This window comes from Rhinopithecus roxellana, chromosome 1, assembly GCF_007565055.1.
Source record: "Rhinopithecus roxellana isolate Shanxi Qingling chromosome 1, ASM756505v1, whole genome shotgun sequence".
Lineage (NCBI taxonomy): Eukaryota > Metazoa > Chordata > Mammalia > Primates > Cercopithecidae > Rhinopithecus > Rhinopithecus roxellana.
Window position 1 is genome coordinate 171186908 of NC_044549.1, and position 21072 is coordinate 171207979.

At 34.2% G+C, this 21072-nt stretch overlaps 1 long non-coding RNA gene across 1 annotated transcript in view; it reads right to left on the minus strand.

Annotated features, from left to right (window-relative positions):
• LOC115898380 overlaps positions 1-21072 on the minus strand; it is a 168153-nt gene that overhangs the window by 63299 nt on the left and 83782 nt on the right. The window contains exon 2 of the long non-coding RNA XR_004058115.1: positions 15430-15543. This is a non-coding gene — a long non-coding RNA (uncharacterized LOC115898380). The remainder of the gene's footprint in view (positions 1-15429; positions 15544-21072) is intronic.

The window sequence follows — 21072 nt, forward strand, 5'->3', positions numbered from 1 at the left end:
CATTTTCTTTATCCAGTCTATCACTGATAGGCATTTAGGTTTATTCCATATCTTTGCTATTGTGAATAGTGCTGCAATGAACAAACAAACATGAAAAAATATATAATATCTAATGCTGGCTAGAGATCAATACAACTGGCATCCTCATGCTTTGTTAGTAGCATAAAAAGTATAGTCATTTTTGAAAATTTGAGAATATAAATAAAAACCTGTAAGTTGCCCATAATCTTTGGACCATAGATTTCAAAATGTAAAACTATAAAACTTTGAGTAGAACATATACAAGAAAATCTTCATGAACTGGATCAGGAAAAGTGTTATTATATATGACATAAAAAGCATACTATATTAAAGAAAAAATTAATGAGTGGCCTTTAGGCTGGCCCTGACAACAAAAGACTTATATCTAGAAAAATACATATATACACATATATGTTTGTGTGAATGTGTATACGTAAATCTCAAAACTCCAGTCAACAGACTTGAACAAATACTTCAGCTAAGAGAACATATGTATGACACATAAACACATTAAAATATGTTTCTTCCTTTGAACTATGAGTTAAGAAAAACTGTTCAATATTATTAGTCATTAAGGAAATGCAAATTAAAACCACGGTGTGATTCCACTAGAAACCATTAGTATGGCTAAAACTTTAAAAGGTCCTTATGACACCAACTGCTAATGACAATGTGGAGCAGTTGGAACTCTCATAAATTGCTGGTAGAAATTCAAACTAATACTTTTTTGGAGGGAAAAAAATTTGAAGTTTCTTATAAAGTTAAGCATATAAGGACCAAAATATTGCCCTTGGTATTTACTCTAGATAAATACAAACTTATATTCACAAAAAAAAGCCTATATGAATGATTTATAATTACCAACATTTTTGAAAAACCCTAGTGTCCTTCAGCAGCTGAAAAAATATGCAAATTGTGGTATGTTCATACTATGGAGAACTCAGTAACAAAATGAACAAGCTATTAATATGCATAATTTGGAAGTATCTCAAAAGTATCAGCCTGAGTTAAAAAGCCCGTATCAAAGGGGCACACACTTTTTTATTCTACTTACATTCTTGAAAAGAAAACACTAATGATATAGAACAGATTAGTAATTGCCAGGTGTAAAATGGGTATGCCTACAAATGAATAACACAAGGAAGATTTGGGGGGTGATGTGGTGTTTTATGTACTGATTTTATTGGTGGTTACACAAATGTAAATATATGTTAAAATTTATGGAATTTTACACAAATGAAAGTGAATTTTACTGTATGTTAATTGAAAGCTAAAAGCAGTGGATTAAAGACAAAAGATATAAATGGAAAAATAAGATTTTAAAAAATAAATCTTCTGGCCGGGCGCGGTGGCTCAAGCCTGTAATCCCAGCACTTTGGGAGGCCGAGACGGGCGGATCACGAGGTCAGGAGATCGAGACCATCCTGGCTAACACGGTGAAACCCCATCTCTACTAAAAAATACAAAAAACTAGCCGGGCGAGGTGGCGGGCGCCTGTAGTCCCAGCTACTCGGGAGGCTGAGGCAGGAGAATGGCGTAAACCCAGGAGGAGGCGCTTGCCGTGAGCTGAGATCCGGCCACTGCACTCCAGCCTGGGCGACAGAGCGAGACTCCGTCTCAAAAAAAAAAAAAAAAAAAAAAAAAAAAAAATCTTCTTAGTATAATCGGTTAGCTATTTGAGGGACAATGAAAATTTAAGGACTAACTCTATACTATGCACAAAAATACCTATCAGATTGAATTAAATTTTAATTCAAAAAATCCAAAACAACAATAAAGCCCTAGGGTAAATAGAGTTTGCTTTTATCTGTAATATGGAAGGAATAGTAAAATAGCGCCCATGTATATGACTAATACTTTAATTTTGGCAAAAATAGCTTATGCAAAATTAGAATTTAATTTAAAAAATTATCAATCAAAATCTAATCGTTGAGATGTACTAAGCATAAGAGATTATAAAACTCTTAAAATAATAATTCTTCTAAGTTACCATGCATACATGTGTAAAGTTTGGAAGTATATATTGCATAAAGAGGAACTTCTAATAAAACATACAAAGAAGTGTTCTACCTCCTATCAAAAATAAAAAGTCATAACTATGAGTTTTCATTTTCCACTTGTTTCACCAGCAAAATTAAGGGAAAAAAATGCACTGCCTAATGCTGATAAGAGTTCGATAAAACTGGCTTTCCCATGCTTTGATTGTATTCTAAACGTGGTTATAATCATTTTGAAAGCCATTTAAAAATATAGATGAAAAACTTAAGTTTTCAGTAATCTTTGAAACAATATTTATATCTTTGAGGCTTTGGGTATTTACCCTAGAATTTCCCAAAACATATGAAACACAATGTAAATGCCTCAGGATATTCATCTTGGACTTATTTACAAAAGTGAGAAGAGCCCCAATATATAATAGAATACTGAACTCATTCCCAAAGTTTCATGGAACACTAATCCAGAAGCTTTATGATAAAAGAGTTCAGTGGTCAAATAAATTAGAAAAACTGCACATAATCTTCAATTTTGAAGTTACAATACAAACCAAAACAGTAAAGATTCTAAGATCTACTACAGGAAATAATTCTGCTAAAATTCATTTAACCCATATTTTTCCAAATGTAATATTTGTTACTATCATATATAATAAGTTTTGGGAAAATAAGTGAGTAACTAGCTTAAGATTTTAATTTTTTTCATCTATTTCAAAATTGGTATGATTGTATCACTTTATAATAGAAAAATATGTACAAACAACGACTAAGCTCAAATTACTGCCTCAACATTTTATAATCTATTAGGAAGAGAAAGCCATTTTTAATTAATAAAGGCTATACTGTGAAAGAGTTTATTCTGCCTGGAGGGGAAATATTGAAGGAAGGTGTCAAATAAAGGACTCCCTCAATGTGGCTGAGATACAAACTATTCATAAGAAAGAATTATTAATTTTCAAACAATTAAAATTTAATTTGTGATAACTAAGAATTTTCTTTGAATGAAGAGTGTTACAGTTACTCTTGTCTTATCTGAGATTAATGTAAGTATATGAAACTAGGAACTGTAGAGTCATGGTGGAAAGAATTTGGCCATTGGTATTAAATAAACCTTTGTCAAAAACCCCGTTTTTAATGGCAAGCTACCTAGCAGAGTTATTTAAGAATTAGAGAAAATTCTAACCCAGTGCTCGGTTCATTAAAGGTGTCACTAAGTCATGGCAAGAATTTGTGCAGGGGAGGCAAAATTCCACTCCCATCTTCTTAGGGTCTTGGCTGGGCTGACGAACAGTTATCTCACACATTTTCTATAGGTCTGGAATTCAGAAGAAGCTTAGTTAGGAAGCATTTGCTGAGGTTTTTTCATGAGGTTGCAGTCAAGTTGTTGGCCATGACATCAATAATCTCTTGAAGGCTTGATTGGATTTGGAGGGTCCACTTTTAACATGGTAATTCTCACATGGCTTGCTTGAGTGTCTTCACAAAATGGCAGCTGGTTTCCCTGAGATATGATCCAAGAGAATGTAAGGCAGAAATCTTGTGAACTAGCCTGAGGAGTTACACACGATTATTTTTGCAATGTATGCTATTGGTTACATATGTTAGCCCTGTTTATTATGGAAGGAGACTATTATGGAAGGAGACTATATGACAGCATGAATACCAAGAGGTGAGGTTCGGTAGGAACAATCTTAGACGTGGCTAAAACAGCTTCATTTTCTCAAGCTACAATATGATTTATTTGTTCTGGGAAAACAAAGGCTATTGGCAGGTCAATGCAGACATCTCAGCTTGCAAATCAGGGGAAAAGAAAGCAACTCTCAGCATCTGAACACCAAATCTCTCAGAAGTTCTCTGACCCGGTGTAGCTCATATGTCCTCCTTTGGACTAAGTCACTGCAATCTGTTAGTCTTAGGGCCATGTTTCTAAACCCTGAGGTTAGGGACAGCGTGCTCTCATTGAAAGAAATCACTTGCGTAAGTGGGATGGAGAAAGAGATGAATGATGGAGCCATTTCAGGGTAGAGGAGAAAAATATCATATCCTCTTCATCATTTTGTCAATTCCTAAACAAGACAGAGTTAAGAGGAATCACGCTTTGTTAGAAGAATCTGGAAATTACCATTTATTTTTTTATAGATTGGTATATCAGAGTTATTTAATGAGCATCAGTAGTAAGTAAAGATAATGATACATTTTCCTTGTTTTCTCATAAAGTGATAATTTTTAATGTTATTATATTCCTTCCCTGAAATATTTTAATGATAGTCTTTATTTTATGATTCTTTAGAATATGAGTAAAAGCATTTATTCATTAATTACTGTTTTGCAAGTATAAGTCCTGCACATTGTATTAGCATCTCTTAATTTTTGAAGAATAACTTCATCAGCTTAAATGTTTAAAGATAATAGATCTTTAGTAAGAACAGAATGTTCATATTTTATCATACATATTCTACACCTAGAATTAGCTCTAAAAGAAGAATATGCTCTAGTAACACCTCTAAGTGATCACATTAGGCAAAATTGTCTTATAAGGTCAATATGGCACACTATTTAAAAATATATTTAATTAGACCAATAATAATTAACCCAATTAAAAATAGAAAAAGCAATTTCTGCTGTGGACTTCCTATGTTTATTTTTTAAAAAAAGAATGCTGTATTTAACTTAATTCACCATGTTAAACAATAATTACTGCCAATTTCTTTAAAAGCACACATACTTCTTATAGATGAATAACAAGAGTCACGTAATTTAAGGGAGAAAATGTTGTTTGAATATGACTTTTAGGTATTTTTCGGAGGTGATTTTACATTTTAGAAATTCACAGAGTATCCTTTATACTTATTGGGAAGTGGTAGGTCACGTGATTTATCATGTTAAACTAGGTTAAATTACACCCCAAATTACAAGAATGGAAATCTATCTAGAGTAAAGAGAAAAAAAAATAGCCTGTACCTTTGTTATACAACTTATATTTCCTGTGTGTGGATATGTTTCAAGGATTGCATGTTCACTAAAAAATACTAAAGAAGTATAAGTTTATTCATAGAGGACAGGTTTGTATGTGAATATTTAATTTTCCTTCAATACCAGGTTATTCCTGATGGTTCTAGTGGGCTTTTCCTATATCACTAGGTTAGTATTTATATAACCTTGACCTTTAGAACTTAATGATATTAGCAATTAGTTTATGAACTTGGGGCTGCTAGCCATTATATTCAGTGACCATGACAAATTTCTTGACACATATATTTGGAAAAATTTCCTCTAGACACTTCAAAAGGCACTTTCCACTCATTTGAAATGCAATTAAGGTTACTAATACATGAATTTAAAACGAGATGAATAACAGAAAAGAATTATCTGCAATAAAACCTTTTTACTATACCTTGTAAATGCACTGTCATCAGAGGATAGATTTGGAATAAAATTAATACATACTGCAGCATGTGAGCCTAGGGGATGTGCCATATCATGGACACAACGTCAGTGTGAACTTGAAATTTCCCATCATGTAGATTTGCTTTTCAACTTGGACTGTATTTGAATATTATTAATATATTTGCCCACAAGTAATTGTTTTAGAAATTACTCCTCAGCAGCAATATAAAATCTCAAACTGTGATGGCAACACTTACCAAGAATACTGTTTTTTTATTGCTTCATTACACCCGCTGGGCCATTTTTATTGTTGAATTTAATTGGTAAGTGTTCATTTTTCCAAATAATGCAAACACATCAGGGCAAAAGTGTGTTAGAATTAGCAAAGAATAACAGATGGTACATGAGGGTTAGCATATATATAGCTCTGTAAGTAGAGCTTACTTCTGGAATATCCTAATATCATTTGGAAGGTAATGCTTGTGCTTAATGAACAACAGGACACTTTCAGTAGGACACGAGGCAACGTAGAATTTGCTGGGCCCGTGTCTGTGTCTATTAATGGCTGTTTTGCAGTATGCCAAGCAAAATAACTTTGAGCTATTTAAATTTGGCTTATTGTCATCACCTAACATACAAGGCATACAGATCTAAAAATATCAGAGTTCTGGTGGTGAGCAGGAAGATAAAGGCATGTATTTCTATAATGCTTCTTTCTAGATAATAATAAACAATTTATTAACACTTTAGATCTGCAAATCTACAAACCAGTCCAAATTTGCCCAATAATATTGAACCTTCCTTTTTTCTTCTCTTTCTTCCTCCTTTGGGTTCCCTTATTCCTGATTCAAATCTCCCCTCAATTCTCACTTGCACCTCTAAACAGAGGTTTGAATACTATGAATTGTCGTAAGTCTGTGAAATTAATATTTTATATAAAACCTCAAGGTGTAGACTGAGGAAAACAATGTATGTGTGTGTGTTAGGCTTTAGTTAGTTTGGTTTTCTCATCTGAACCACAGAAGACACGATTTGTGACATTTTCTCAATTGCCCCATGTATGGTTCATATCTATGCCATTCTGGATAGGTAAGAGAGAAGTTAATCCATCACTTGGAGTTTATGCCATAGGCCATGCCTCATGGATCCTCTCTCAGAATCCCAGTTGAGAAAGACAGTTCATAAGAACTCAGGGATGACCTTGAGGCCAACTTTAGTATATGAGCAAAACTTAACCCTAAAGGACAAGAATTCCAATTGAAAAAAAACCTGTAGAAATGTTGGAGTTACCAGTTAAGGAATGGATTGTACACCTAATGAAGAAGGAAAAAAAAAAAAAAAAAAAAAGAAAGAAAAAGAAATGCTGGTTTTTCTGCTAAGCCTAGAAGGCTGTTGGGCTTTCTAACAGAACTTGCTCTAAATCAGCGTGTATTCTCTGCTCAGCAGCAATCCAGCTGGATTGTTTCTAATGCCATTTGGATATTTATTTTTATTTACTTGTCTTTGTAACCAGTGTTACAGATGAACTACCAGTCCTTACGAGAAAATAAAAAAAGAAATGAAATAGAAATGCTTAAAACCAAGAAGTTCTTAATACCATGAGAAGATATTTCTGTAGATACTTGAAAATATTTTTAAAAGTATGCACAGGGCCCAGCGCGATAGCTCATGCCTATAATCCCAGCACTTTGGGAGGCCGAGGTGGGCAGATCAGGAGGTCAGGAGATAGAGACCATCCTGGCTAACACGGTAAAACCCCGTCTCTACTAAAAAATACAAAAACTTAGCCGGGCGTGGTGCCGGGCACCTGTAATCCCAGCTACTCGGGAGGCTGAGGCAGGAGAATGGCGTGAACCTGGGAGGGGGAGCTTGCAGTGAGCTGAGATCACGCCACTGCACTCCAGCCTGGGCGACAGAGCGAGACTCCATCTCAAAAAAAAAAAAAAAAAGTATGCACACATATTTGTATGTAAACACATTCACACAATAACTTGCTAAAACATACAGCAGAGTCTGTGTGTTTCTTCCAATGCACTTTCCTATATGAAGCAAGACTATTATAGGTAGGATTTAGCAGGAATACTGTTTTAACTGCCATTAGTCTTTCATCTCTCCACTCCAAGTCTCTCTCCATAGTGTTGTAAGCAGTATCTTATGAAACTACAAATCTATCATTTTACTTACTAAAATAAATCTAATGCTTTGTCTTTGTCCACAGAATAAACTTTGAAAATTTGGTTTCTGCCTCTTAGGGCTCTTTCTTTCCCATCTTTCCTCCATGATTCCTGTGTACACTCCATTTCTGGTATTGAAAGGTGAAGTTTGGATTATTGATTACAACTTCATGAATTCTAACAATGTGTATGATGTCTAGACCCACTTACTTAATAACATACAACATACCCTTTGCCATATTCAGAGGTTCTGGAGAATAGGGTGTGGATATTCTTGTGTGTGGAGCTTGCATCATTCTGCCTACCACAGCTACCCTGGGAGAAAGGAAGACTGGGAAAGAAAGTCTCTCAGTGGCCAACTGCATCCCAGTGACAACTCTACATTATTGTGGACAGCTATCACTGCTGTCAGAATAAACATATGATTCTGCACAGTTGAGCCTCCTTTGCTATTTTACTTAATTTACTCCACAAGTTATAAACCAATGTTAAAATAATATTTCCTAATTTTAATTAAATATATATCTATTATAATGCTTTCAAGTTTAATGTTGAATTTTACTTTGAGTAAAATGTCTAAGTATTCCTCATGATAACTTTGTTCCCTTCTGGTTTCATCACTAACTTCACTCTCCTTACAAAAAGAAAGAAATGGAATATCTACGTAATATTTTAAAAGTACGTATATGTCTTTGTGTGTGTGTGTGTGTGTGTGTGTGTGTGTGTGTGTGTAGGGTGAGAGGGAGAGAGGGAGAGAGAGAAAAAAGTCGCCATAGAAAAGTTTTCATATTTTATAAGTTGATTTTTCTAAATTAATTATGGTCTTAAATAGTTTAAACCACCCAAAGTGCTCAATTAGTTATCATGAGCTTGAGAAATAGATGTGTATCACCAGTTAATTGAAAAACATATGGTGTTGATTAGTGCTTAGCACTCTTATTTTAATAGACTTCGATTAAATAAATGACTGCAGTGTATTTCCACAGTACAAGATGCCAGTTAAAAGTTGATGCTAGAAAAAGGTACCGAACAAAGAAACAAAGAAACATTAGTGAAGAATGGCCTGGCAATTTTTGAAGAATTTGTTCATGTCTTTTTATATGTGGGTAGATTTTAGATTGTATGATCTCCTCATTTGTTGTAATCTAGGATGTCATAAGGCCCTGACTCTAAAGCCAGAGCCTGAGTTCAAAACTCAGTTCTGCCACTTACTGGCTGTGAATCAATTTTCTCATCTGTAAATTGGGGATAATTACGGTTCCTACCTTACTGGCAGTGCTTTGAGGATTAAGTGAATTAGCATTCGTAGCTAGTAACATTATATAAGTGTTTATAATTATTTATAAACAAACACTAAAAATACTGATATTTTCATTAATGTCCTTCATAAAATACCAGTTGATTATGAACAGTCTCAAATATGGTATTGGTGCCAGTTAGACTCTAAATACTTGTTTTGAACAAGACATATTTTATGAATATGGGTTCTAACCTATCTAGTAAGAGCGCGAAATAAAGTAAGATGCTGGGATTTCAGTAGGAAATTATTCTCATAAGATCAAAAATATATCAAATTCTTATGATCAAGCTCATTTGTCCCCTGTTGTATACAGACTTACAAGGAAAGTCAGATCACAATCAGAAGGTTGCATGATGGTCATGAAATCAGGACAGGTAAAGTGAAATGAAACAATAATTTTATAACTTCAGGACATGGCAGCTGCAACATCTCCGACGACAGAGATGGTCATGCCACTAGCCAAGTTTTAACTACAAGACTTGTCTCCACTGAAGAGTGCTTTAACAGACCCAGGTGACACTCCCTTCTCTGGCTTGTTCATGTGTTTCCATGGTTGACCATTTCCTTCAAATCAGTATTTTTTCATGTCTCTCGATGTGTTTGTTGAAGTTACGTCAAATTACTTCTGAACTCATGCTGGTCTGGGAGCAATCAATCTTTCTCTCCAAGATGACTTTGCAATTTTTTATTCTGACACAGTATGTATTGATTTCAAAGATTAATTCTTCAGAGACCTTTCTTATTTTGAAATTCCTAAAGAGAAACCTCACTTTCTAACTCCAATTACGTGAAGTAAACTTGCTTAATTAAGCAATCAGAATGCAAAACTGGTAGAATTTGGAAACATAATTTAAGACAGTGTGTTTGTCTAGGAAAGTCCCAATTTGTGCCTATATACAATTTTAGTAAAATATTATTAACAGTTGAGCTAAAACAAGTCAACGTGAGTTGAGTCGAGATCTACTCTTTCATGCCACCTTCTGCCACTGTCCTGTCATGCAATAAAGAAAGTTATCAGGTTAACACATGGTTAAATCTACAATACAGTCAGCAATAATATCCCTTTCTCTGCACAGGTTTCAGACAAAATAACATCTTTCTCCCCAGGGTGCTTTTCCAGGTGGGACAGAAATATTTTATTTTTAAAAAAGAAAGTGGGCTGGGTATGGTGGCTCACGCCTGTAATCCCAGCACTTTTGAAGGCCAAGGTGGGTAGATCATGAGGTTAGGAGTTCAAGACCAGCATGGCCAAGATGGTAAAACCCTGTCTCTACTAAAAATACAAAAATTAGCTGGGCATGGTGACAGGTGCCTGTAATCCCAGCTAAGGGAGGCTAAGGTAGGAGAATTGCCTGAACCTAGGAGGTGGAAGTTGCAGTGAGCCAAGATCACGCCACAGCACTCCAGCCTGGATGACAGAGTGAGACTCTGTCTGAAAAAAAAAAAAAAAGAAAGAAAGAAAGTGAACTTTGAATGGGTAGATCATATTTAAATACTTGTATTATTTGTTTTAGGAAAAAAAGATTGCCACTCTCCATGGTTTTTGCACATAAAATTGTAGTTTAGCTTTTATTAAGCCTGCAATAAAAGTTATTTTACTAAAGAGCACCATTGAACTAGAAATTTGTATGACACTGACAATATTATATCTAAATATTTGTCTACTATGTCATTTAATTTGACTTAAATGTTCTCTTAGTGTTTAATTTCTGTCCCCAATGATTATTGATCTATACATTTATTAGTTGAAATTTACAATTTTAAAGTTTCCACAAACTTTTCCATTTTTATCACGGGAATTTTAGATCGGGTAAAGTAGATTGCTCTCTCATTGGTAGAGTATAGATATAATGAACTGAAGTTGATAGTAAATAATAATATTCAATGTACATCAAAGTATCTCCTGATTTCAGCATTTATGGAAGAAAATTCATGTTTACTTAAAACATATTTTAACCTACCTAAAAACTCAGGATAAGGCAGGATTTTTTTAAAAAAGATTTTAAAAAATGGCCAGGTGACACCACTACAAATTTTTAAAATGGAGATCTATGGAACCACAAATCGATAGCATCTTAGCATGTGAAGGAACTTCATGGCAGTGTAGTCCATTTGTCCTTTTTTGTTTTGTTTTGTTTGAGACATAGTTTCACTCTTGTCACTCAGGCTGGAGTGCAACTTCCTCCTCCCGGTTTAAGCGATTCTCCTGCCTCAGCCTTCCGAGTAGCTGGGATTATAGGCACCTGCCACCACGCCTGGCTAATTTTTGTATTTGTAAGTAGAGACAGGGTTTCATCATGTTGGCCAGGCTGGTCTCGAATTCCTGACCTCAGGTGATACACCCACTTCGGCCTCCCAAAGTGCCAGGATTACAGCCATGAGCAACTGTACCCTGTCCCGTTTGTCTATCCTTAACTCTAGTACCATCAAGTCTTTTGCTTGTGTAGCTGAATTCTGAGAGCATCATCAAAAGCAAAAGTTGTATCAATTAACACACACAGTGTTGAAGATTTGAGATCTGCCACAACTAAAGGAAAATTAAATTCTAAAAATGTATGTTGAAATGATTTATCTCCCTTGAAGTCAAAGCAAACAACAAATGGTAAGATATATTTTAAAGACAAAACACCATGCTGCACTGAGGTCAATAATGGTCCCATGAACGTGAGTGTGAAACATCACTTTTCCAAGTGGGCCAGGATTTATTGCATTAGAAGGCAACGAAGATCATTTGTTCACCTCCTTCTTACAAATGGGAGAACAGTCAGAGGGGTGAAGGGTTTGCTGGAGGCCACACAACTTGAACATGTTAGAATCAGCACATTTTGATAATCCTTGCTTTTTATACAAGTACTGTAAGTAGATTAATGATCAGAACTCCTAAAAGTGATCTTTGAATTCACCAGAGAATTGGAGTTGATATTTAGTTTAAAATTCACATACTGACAAAGTGAAACTCATGGTTTTGTGCCCTACATTTCTTAAATCTTAACCTAAATAAAAAATGGAACTTTTTTAAATTAACAGTTCTTTCACGCAATACAAGTAAAATATAAAAAAATGCAAAAAAAAATTGTTAAAAACTAAATTTAAAAAAACACTAAAGCACAAAAAAGGTGAAAAAAATAACTAATAGTTCTAAGACCTCCATTTTGCCAAGTTACCCATTTTAATTAGAAAGCAACATTCAAAAGGGCAATTATAGTTTGATAATCTACTAAACCCAATTTTAAATGAAAACATATGTATTAATGACACAATAGAAATATACTTTTACAAGTAACTTTCATAAAGAATCCTTGGTTTTAAAACTTCTCATTCTCGAGAGGCTGAAGCAAGCAAATCATGAGGTCAGGAGTTTGAGACCAGCCTGGCCAATCTGGTAAAACCCCGTCTCTACTGAAAATACAAAAATTAGCTGGTTATGGTGGCATGTGCCTATAGTCCCAGCTATTTGGGAGGCTGAGGCAGGAGAATCGCTTGAACCCGGGAGGCAGAGGTTGTAGTGAGCCGAGATCACGCCACTGCACCCCAGCCTGGGTGACAGAGTGAGACTTCATCTCAAATTAAAAAAAAAAACAAAACAAAACGAAAAAAATTCTCATTCTCTGAAAATCAAAGCACTTAAGAGGAGCAGAATGCATACTGTTATCTTTAAGATAATTTAATTTTAACTACCCCAGTTAGATGAATATCTATGAAAAATAACAAGGAAAAATGTCCAAGGAACTTCCTCTCTTAATAATACTATATGTAACCTTAACTATTCGTGCTATAGTTTTAACTCATTATTTTTCTTTCATTAATAGAAATGGACAGAACCTAAAAACCACCTTCATTTAATAGTATTTCTTTATTTGCTTTAAGATTTGTATTAAGGCTCTTCCTTGCCTTTTCAGGTCTAAGAAACCCAGTTTTTTATAATTTAAATTTATAAATGTATTGTCTAATACTTAATCTGTCATATTTTTTCTTAGATCTATATTTATATCCATATCCATAATTTTTCTATTTGGAGCTTAAATCTAAATATAATGCACTTGAGAAATATAAATATAACAAAATCTTTACTGAAGTCTCCTACATATGAAAAAAACTCTATATGTATAATTATTTTTATATTAAATTTACTACCCTGCAATACATTTTTATTTATAACAACTGCTATAACAAAGTAATTTTCAATTTGGATTCTTTTAACAGTCTAGATTGATTGAGTTCTACAAACTTATTAAACAATCTTTCAAGCTTATTTGGGTAATAGAAAAATATGTTAAATGGTACTGTAGTGAAAAATGAATATTACCTAATTTTATCTTTTTAGTGGGTTTCCACTCTCTCTAAGTCGAATTCGATAGTGATACATTTGTCAGTATATCTAGGATAGCAAATAAATTTTGTCTTATATGGTAAACCTGAATAATTTGTGGACCCTGCAATGTGCTGAGTGTTTGAAACCAAATCCAGCCTCTGAAGGAAAGATTGTCATAATTGATTAGTTATGTCTGTCATGGATGTGCATCAGGTTATCAAGTTCTTCATATGGGAGTTATTTCTTTTAACTTTTACTCAAGTATGTTTGGAATTAGGGATACAGCTGGGATATTTAATTCATTTAACAAAAAAACATGGTTTTGGTTAGGTGGTAATTTGTTTTAAGACATTTTCTTGACAAATATTTTTCCTTGGAAGTTTGGGTTACTTATTTTAATATTAATGATTGCAAGAGAGCTGGTATACTAGTTATGTATTTACGCATAATAATATTACAGAAATTTTATGTCTTAAGACAACACACATTTATTAGCTCACAATTTCTGAGGAGCAATGGTCCACACATTACCTAACCAGGACTTCTTCCAGGCTACCATAAAGATACAGGCCGGGATGTGTTTTTGTCTATAGTTCAACTGGGGAAGGAACCACTTCTTCACTAATATGTTTGTTTACAGTATTCAGCTGCTTATTACAGTCTCATTTTTTTCCACTGGTTGTTGGCCAGAGACTACCCTAAGATCCTTGCCACATAGTCCTCTTCATAGGGAAACTCATAATAAGCTCACATTTTCTTTCAGGTTGTAGAAGTGAAATATAAGACAACATGAAAAAGCTTTGGCAGCTTGCTTCTTCAAAGTTAGTGAGGGAGAATCTCTTCTCACAAGATGGGCATTACTATCTTTTTGTAACATAATCCCACTCATGATGTACATCCCATCACCTTTACCATATTCTATTGGTAGAAGCAAGTTACAGGTTCTACCCTCCAGGAGAGCAGACTGTGGAAAGGTCTGATTAACTCAAGGTGGAAATTAGAGGGGCCATCCTAGAATATATCTGCCACAGTTAGGATGCGCAAATTCTTCAGGGAAATTTATTTGGGTATAAGAAAATATTCTCATATAGCCTGAAGATATCCTGAATCATCATTAGTACCTGTTCTTCTCCTTTAATGATGAAAGAGAGAAAACTGTAAATGGAAACATTGATCTAAGAGTAAGACATTTGTAAGAATGGTTATGGAAAAATTGGATGCAGATAATATGAGAAAGTCTATGTTACAAAAAGACTAGGCATGGACAGTGGTTGAAATCACCAAAGTATTAAAATGTATTGTAAGAAGACAGAATCAATGAGATAAGGAAAAAAACCTGAGACTTTAAGCATTATAAATGAGGGAGGGAAAAAGCAAAACTGTCTCTTAACAGCAACAACACAAAACGGAATAAAAGCATATAGCTACTAGATTTACAAGCCGAAATCTTCGTCACAATTCTTCTCTTTTTTTTTTTTTTTTTTTTTTTTTTTTTTTTTTTTTTTTTTTTTTGAGGCGGAGTCTCGCTTTGTCGCCCAGGCTGGAGTGCAGTGGCCGGATCTCAGCTCACTGCAAGCTCCGCCTCCCGGGTTCACGCCATTCTCCTGCCTCAGCCTCCCGAGTAGCTGGGACTACAGGCGCCCGCCACCTCGCCCGGCTAGTTTTTTTGTGTTTTTTAGTAGAGACGGGGTTTCACAGTGTTAGCCAGGATGGTCTCGATCTCCTGACCTCGTGATCCGCCCGTCTCGGCCTCCCAAAGTGCTGGGATTACAGGCTTGAGGCACCGCGCCCGGCCTCACAATTCTTCTCTTAGCATTACTGACTGTTAAAAGTCATAATCAGTCTAGCCTACATTATGTCTGTCTTCTCAAGCTCCACAGAGAACTAGGATATTGTGTGATGTGATATGCAAATATCCCAAGTGGCTAAACTAGTGCTAGACACAGGGCAGGTGCTTAAAATATATTTGTCATATGACTTCTCAATAGCTTGTAGGGTGCCTATATTTTTCTTGGCATAACTTTTCACAAGATATACATAAAAACAATCATTCTCTAATTCAGGTCTTCAGAAATTTTTCTGAGGCAAACCATTCTTAAGTTTTATATAAGCTGTTTTAGATCCAAAGTAGGGTAGAACTGGCTGAAAGCGCGAAGATATTGGTGCATTTTCAAGAAAATAGGGTTGATGCTTAAAATACCTTAAAAAAACATGGTCTGAGAATTCAAGAGCAGGACTCACAGTGCAGCCTCAGCATCCCTGGTGTGATGGCAGACACGCTGTGTGGCATAACTCCAGGGGGATCATGTTTTGCCAAGGAGGCCCTGATGGCATGACTGATTCAAGAAAACATTCCTAAAATGGGAACAATGGGTCAGAGTACAGGAAAAGATTTGCATACCATTGACTAAAAAAAGTAATAATAGTAATTAATTTTCCGTTGGACTTTGAAACTTTGAAGAATACATTCGTGATATTGAAATTTAAGACATATCTGATTTATTTATATAGTAGTAGATTCTACTTGAATAATTTACCTTTTTTAACAAAATATTTTTGTTTTTATTTTCGAGGTTAAGCTATGGGCTCCCATTTGGCCTCAAAAATATTTTAGTGCTTTCATGGTGAGTCATTTGAAGATTAAGGTAAAATTTCTTTTTGAAACTGAGGACTCAAAATAGAAATTCTGATTTGAAGCTTACAACTCTAAAAAGTCTACTGCTTAAAAGGGAGAAAGGAATGCATTTAAAAGTTTCATTCTGTATCTCATTCTGCCACTGTGGGCTTAATTTTTGTAGGCGAATCTGCAGATACTCAGTTAAGACTTCCATCACCTTGTAATAGCATAATTGTATTGAGACCATCAAATTTAGTGTGATGCTGGGATGTGATAAAAACTGTACTTGAAATACAATCCATTAACCTTGATTTGCCTTATGTAGTCTTCTATAATGTAATTTCCTATCATAAAAGTAAGATATTCCTAATTAAAATATTCTCATTTTGAAAGTTCCTAAGTGATATTTAAGTTAGGAGACTGTGTAAAACAATTAATGCTTTTTAATAAAGACAAACAATTGAGATTATCTGCTGTTCTGTGACTTTCCCCTGGTTTATCTTTAATATCTGAGTTGTGTGGCTAAATATTGGTGAGTTCGTTAGCTGTGCTATATGCAAACACACACCACTGAAGCTGAATGTTGTGTTACAATATATGTATGTTAGATATTTACAGAATTACAGTCATGCTATTTTTATGTCTGGGGAATTTCCAGATGCTGTAGTTTTAATTTTTAATTCACACTGCACTCTAGTGGGGAATTAGATCAAAGCGAACTTACTTTTATGATGGTACTCTATAGCACTAACTGTGAACTATTTACAGTTTTAATAGTGAAATGTAGAAGATACTGTAACCCACTATAACTTTCTCAAATGCTTAATGCTATAAATATGATTTTGTATATTATAGATAATATATTTAATATTTTACCATAACAGTAAAATACACTTTTCTACATTAGTCTTGAAAATAGGGGAAGATTCACTACTGAAGTAGTTTATTTGATTAATATATATATGTATTCCAAATATGCTACATAAAATCTATATACATATATACATATGTACAATTTATACAGATATATACAATATGTATATGCATATATATGTATATACAGATGTAAGCAATACTCTCTAAATCCTAATACAAGGAAATGCTGAATAAAAGTTACTTATTTTTTCATCCAAAAAAGGCCAAATTTCTTTCATAAATTTTATGAATAAAAATGAGATTTAAAAATATTTGCCTATAAAGGTTCATTACTATTCTTAATTTTATGAAGCAATTTAACTTAAATCCTGCACAGGCAACTTTGGCAGCAATGTGTGGCTACAGCCACCTTTTGAATCACCTAATATTTTTTTTTCATTTTTTCTAAGTTATTTCAAATTAATTTTAGTGCTTTTAAAATCGACTTATGATATTGTCTCTGGAAATTGTATTCCAGGTAAGCAGTATCTAATCCCATGACATTAGTACAGTATTTTTCCCATTTTACTCTATATTTGCTTATTCATGATTTCCACAACCTTTTACCATTTTTAAAGGTGATTTTAAATGCTTTCTGCAAAATGACATATTGCAGTAGCAATTGTATCATCATATTCCTACAAATAATAAATATTTGTTATATGTGTACCTTCATTTTATGAGCTGGTCAAGAAAATTGTATAAAAATTATAAACTCCATTAGGATTTGTATATATCATAGAAATTACAACTCCCCTTCTGTGAAATGGACTAGATTGATGTCTTCCCATACAGTACTTTTTTTCCCTAATAAAGCACTTTTAAGAACGCTTTATAAGAGACTCTATAAGGAATTCAAAATTGGTGGATTCCTCTTTTCAGAAGAATAAGTTTTTTTGAGCAACGTTTGTAAAATGTGGGGAATATTTAGACATTAAATTTTATTTTTTTCAATGAAATTATTTTTAAAGAAATGGCCAAAATCTGTCACCTGTGGTGCTTTGTATACATATTATTAAAACCTAAGAATATAAAGCTGCTTACCAAATAAACTTGTAATTTTGACTTTTTAATGAAATAACCAGCTGTCGTCTACCTTATTTGTATTGCAAAGTTATAGCCATGAAGTATCTCTAGATTAGATTTTTATTTTGTTTTCAGTTGAACCAAAAATAATTTCTGGAGATACTATCACATCAAGATTTCTAAAGGGATTTTTAGTGTTTAGCATTGGTCTCTGCCACTATTTATATGAGGTTGTCTGTGCTAAATGTCTTCTAGGTATGTAAATTCCTATCTGCCAACTTTTTAAAAAATTATATGGTGGGAGAAGTCATTGTAAAACAAGAATATTTTGGTTTATTTATACCATTTACAGTCCTATGACTTTGTAAGTCATTTGTAAAACTACTTACAATGTGGTTTATTGTGCACTAAACTGTCTGTTAGTGGCTGTCATCTACTGACGTTTCATTGTCAATTCAGATTATCTTAGAAACTTGAGATTCTTGGAGATTTTAGAGGCTTGCCGCTTTGACAAGGCAGCAGATGCAAGAACAATGAGTAAAGCCGATCATGGACAAAACGATGTAAACTGGCTCGTTAACATTAAGATAAAACACTGACATTATTTGCAGGGAAAATTTTCTACTCATTAAAATTGGGTTTGGTTGTCAACTAATATACACTATTTTACATACTTTAATTTTATATTAATGATTGTGGGAGTTGTGATAGGATTGAAACAGTAAAGCGAATATGAAGTTTGTAAATTGTTACTTATGTGGTGGTTGGCTGGATACCTCTGTGTGTGTGTGTGTGTGTGTGTGTGTGTGTGTGTGTGTGTGTGTGTAAATGGCTTATAATCTTAATTGAAACTGGTAATAAATAGAAGGAATCAGTTGAGGTGTATTAGATTTTTTGTTGGTTGGTAGCTCAGTTATTCAGAAGGAAAATTTGAATTAGATAAAATGACTTAGAACTGTGTTCCATATTGGATTTTCAACCCTCAACCCTTTCTTTTCTGAATTGAATTTAACTACCTGTTCACAGGCAGGAGAATTCTGAGCTTTCTACAGGGCTGGGGAGCCTTTCCATTGTAAGTGTGTATATGGCAAGCAAGAAGATAGGAGAAAGTCATTTCGGGCAAATTTGAGATAAAGAGCCATCCGATGGTGGACAGCACGTGAAGCAGTGAATGTTTCCCTCATTCTTCAAATCACATACTTTATTTCTGGCACAGGATGAATGAGCAAAGGATAAAGAGAACAGGAGTTTCTTTCTCAGTTCTTTTCCAGAGCACACAAGTTCTCAAGAGGTTCCTGTTTTATTGTCAAGGAGAGAAAATGGTCTCTGCTCTATTTTCCAAATTTAAAAAGATATTAAATAAAACTTTTACTGTTTAATTGTCTTAGAGTTGCAGAAAAGTTGCCAAACTGGTCGAGTTCCCATAGACTTCCCATCCAATTTCCTCTATTGTTGATATCTTTTGTAAGTACGGTACATTTATTACAACTAATGAACTAATAATACATTATCATTAATGATACTCTATGTTTTATTTGGATTTCATGAATTTTTCCTCCGATGTTCATGTTTGGTTTCAAGGCCCCATCTAGGATACCACATTTCATTTAGTTTTAGTATTTCTTTAGGCTCCACTGGGCTGTAACAATTTCGCAGACTTCCCCTAGTTTTGATGACCTTGACAGTTTTGAATATTGGTCAGGTATTTTGTATACAGTTCCTTAGTTTGTGTTTGTCTATTATTTCTGTGAGGAAGATCACAGAGGTGAAATACCATTGTTAGCACATCATATTAAAGATTCTTGCTTTCAGTGTGACCTATCACTGTGGATATGAAATGTGATGTGGCTGAAATATTAATTGTCAGGTTTCTTCACTATGAAGCTACTTTTCTCCTCTTTCTGTACCACACTATTTAGATGCAAGTCACTAAGCATAACCTATACTTAAAGAGGAAGAGTGTTGTGCCCTATCTGGCTTTGAATGGAGGATGTCTATTGAAGTTATTTGGAATACTTTTAAATGAGAGTTTGGTATCTATCTCCTCCATTTATATTTACATCAGTATGTACTCATTGAAATTTATTTTATACTTTAGGTTTTAATCTAATAATATGTTACTCAGATTATTGTTCAAATTGCTCCAGCTTTGGTTCTTGGGAGTGTTTTCCGTTGGTTTCTGTGTCTACAACTTTTGATTCTTAATTAGGTTACACGAATTTTAGGGTCCAGCGGGGATATAGCCTGTTAATGCCAGAGGTGGCATGGGTTAGAGAATATGAGCACTTCTCAGGGCAGTCTTGATACCAACAGCTGGTCCTTTGGCAAAGGTGGTGACATTTCAGCTTGTGTCAAAATAATGCACTAAATAAATCAACTGCAAGAACCACATTGCATCCCAGAAAAATATTGTTTCTACTTTTATTTTTTCTCAACTTATCTCACATACATTGTTTAATATAGCTTACCAAAAATGAGTCATCTTATGTGTGCCACATTTTAATTACTTCTATGAGTCTGCAAGAGTAAATCAGTCTCGACATCTAGATAATTAAAACACACTCACACAAACAAACACCTCATTCCTTTGATAATTACTCCCGGGATAATTCCAGTTCTTGAACCTGTTAAATAGTGCTGTCTATACCTACATTACTGTACTAAGCCAAACATCTTTACAGGGTCTTTTGGTTCTGAGGGATGAAGGTTAGGAGGGAAAAAAGTGGACAAATTGATCAATAATTTTGGGTTTCAAGGGAGTCACCTAAAGTTTATGTATGACTGCTGAACTTTTTCTCACTGAAACTCATATGTGTTAAATTTCCATTTAAAAATTTAAACATGACATTTTTACCATATTGGGAAGGAAAATCACTTATGAATATTGCCTCCTACTTCAGAGAGTGCCATTTGAGCCATTGCAGTTTTCCTGCAAAATCTATAAATGTTTTATCATATCCTATGCGAGCCACAATTATTTATTTGAGGTTCTCTTTTTTCCTTAGTGTCCATACCGCACAGTTTCTATTTCCTTTGAAAGTTGTCATTTTTGCACCTTAGTACAAAATTGTTGACATTGTCTGGTAATATAGTCTTTCTCAGGTGAGCAGGGAATTCCTCATGTGTAAAGCAAATAAATCTCAGAGGCTTGAAAGAAAATTCTCCAGTATTTTCCCCTGCTAAATTGTTAGCACATGTTCTTATTTTGTGGGTCAAGATGGAAATGTGAATCAAATAAGAAAATAATTTCTTCCAAATATATGCATATATTTAGCAAAAATGATGTGTTACAAGGGCTCACCTACTGTGACTATCTCTGTAGCATT